Source organism: Palaemon carinicauda, chromosome 17, assembly GCF_036898095.1.
Source record: "Palaemon carinicauda isolate YSFRI2023 chromosome 17, ASM3689809v2, whole genome shotgun sequence".
Classification (NCBI taxonomy): Eukaryota; Metazoa; Arthropoda; class Malacostraca; order Decapoda; family Palaemonidae; genus Palaemon; species Palaemon carinicauda.
In genome coordinates this window covers 32,358,945-32,361,444 of record NC_090741.1, presented here as the reverse complement: position 1 = coordinate 32,361,444, position 2,500 = coordinate 32,358,945, and the positions used below count along the sequence as shown (strand labels likewise).

At 32.2% G+C, this 2,500-nt stretch overlaps 1 long non-coding RNA gene across 1 annotated transcript in view; it reads left to right on the top strand.

The window, feature by feature from the left end:
* The window catches only part of LOC137656646 (uncharacterized), an 82,508-nt gene extending 81,284 nt beyond the window's left edge, over positions 1-1,224 (top strand). The window contains exon 2 of the long non-coding RNA XR_011046985.1: positions 619-1,224. This is a non-coding gene — a long non-coding RNA (uncharacterized lncRNA). The remainder of the gene's footprint in view (positions 1-618) is intronic.
* Positions 1,225-2,500: the final 1,276 nt, after the last annotated feature.

The window sequence follows — 2,500 nt, the reverse complement described above, 5'->3', positions numbered from 1 at the left end:
GATAAACTTCTTGGTTAAGAGTTCGTGTCACCTGTATTATCTTCCCGTTCAACTCGACCTCTAGCTACATACACTTGAGACTGACTGGTGACAACGCTGGAATCTGGTGAAGTATTTTTCAGTCTGAATTAAAAGGCAAGTATTATTCTATGGTTAGTTTTTAACCCCCTTTGAAGCAAGCTAGTCCTCCCCGATTGGGGGCGGCGCCCCCAATCGTGGGAGGACGTTCCCTGTGGCACACGGTAGACCGTTGAAGGTCTACCGTGTGCTACAGGGAGGCTTGCTTCTAAACCCTTTAGTTTTAAGTTTGGTGAGTAACTTAGTTTGTGTACCTTTATTCAGGTTCTGCAGTTCACTTAAAGCCTGTTAATCTCATTTAATTGTAGTTTTAAGTTTAAGATGCATAAATCATAAGTCTCAACTTTGCTCTTTTTTCAAATTTAGTTTATAATTCATATTCTAATATTTAAGTAGGTATACGTTGTTGTACGAAATTTGTAGTTTTATCATGCTGTTAATATAAATTTCTTAATACTACAGGCTTAAGATATGTCAATTCAATTATTTAGGGTTTCCCAACTCTTAAAAGAAACATTTCTGATACTTGACACTTTTCAGATTGGGTGGTGCGACTTCAAAATAGGACGATTCCAGGTCTAAATTTTGAGACTCAAACTTAAATTTTGGTGTGGTTGGTTGCTGGAAGATTGTTGCTGGAAGATTGTTGCAGGATATCCTGCCTGAAGATTCTTAAGCCCTGTCAAGATTTTTTATAAAAACTTGGATATTTTCCATTGGATTTTTTGGATATCAGTTTTTGCTAGAAGACTGGCGAACTAAAAATGTTAGGAATTTCATTAAATAGGTTACTGGTAAGTTATAACGGTAAAAACTTAATTTGCAAATTTTATGGTGGACAATTATCGCTAGAAATTCTGAAGGAAATCCCAAATTTTGGCGTAATTTTGGTATTCTGGAAGATAAAATCCTTGGAAGTAAGCAACTGAAGAAAATTAAAACTTAATTGATTTGATAATCCATCATTGGAATATGCCAGATGACTTAAGCATTATCTAGAATATTGAAATATATTTTCATATTTAATATATGGTTGTTTGTACCTTCTTTTTTTTTTATCAAGGTTTAACTGTTCAAGGTCTTATATAAATTTCTCTATTTTACTACATGGTTGTTCTGTTACTGAAATATACGTTGAAAATTGAAGGTTACATTTTTATTTTTGGTAATGATTTAAAAGTTGGAAATTTTTATTTAATTTAATCTCTTTTTCGTAACTAAAACTCTGATTTTTAGTTTTTCATACTTTTTAATAAAGGAAACTACATGGCGTTTCGAAGTCTGTATATGAAAACAGAAAAGGTAAATTTTATTAACTAATCACTTTTAATGATTTCAAATGGGAAGCCTTATTGCCTTGTAAACCAGATTAACTAATTGAAAATAAACTACAGTTTGGCGATTCTCTGAAAGCTGAACTAAAACTTATTCTAATCTTGCCTATGATTTGCATTTTGCATATATATTTTAGCGTAGCTTTATACACGAACTGGGGTACTTAATGCAAGAAGTCTGCATCAAACGGACAGTTAATACGGTAGAACTCTTGAAAATACTTAAACTAGGGAATAAGTCTGATATATTGAACAAACATTATGATGCGTCAATATACGCATCAGTGTTTGCCAAGAAAGATTGTTAATGACTTGCTTATTGTAACGAGCTTGTTTTGTCTTGTATATTTTGGCTCTCGAAGACAGTTTAAAGGATGAATTTAACGAGGGGAGTGTTAGTGTGGGCCTTAAGGGATTGTATCTCTCGTATAAACTAATTTTTACAGGGGAAACGAAGAATTCATTAACATTGGAAGTCTGTACTGTTAAACTGCAGCTAGAGATCGCAGAGCTTTGTTTATTCTTTTCACATATGCTGCTTTTTTTTTTTTTTTTTAACTTTAAAGTGATTTTGTCAGACCATTGGAAGTCTGGGAAATATAAGATCACAACCTGTTGATAATCTAATAAAAAAATTATGAATTTTAACTGCACAGTAAATCTAAATGAAACTAAAAACTTCGGTTACAAGACGTTCAGAAAAGGAAGGTTTTTATTGTTTCGTAATTCAATTTTCTTTTCTGAAATTTTTATCGGCAATAAAAGTAAATTTCAATCCTGAAGCTTGGTAGTGAAGAGTACTTTTAAAATAATCTTTATTCATTATGTTTATATATGAAGTTTCTTTTAGGGGGACAATACAATGTAAAGGAAAGAGTTCGCGCTTGGGGATAAAAATCCATTTCCGGGATTATTGAAGTGTTCATTGGGTTACAAGCAGCAGTAGCATACTTCTGCAGTTTAAGAATCGAAAGGCTTTCAAAACTAGTGACTTTAGTTATTTAATCTTGGTAATGAAGAAAATTATATTCAAAGAAGAGTTTACGAATTCGGAAAAATAAAAACCTGCATATTTTCTTTATGTATAA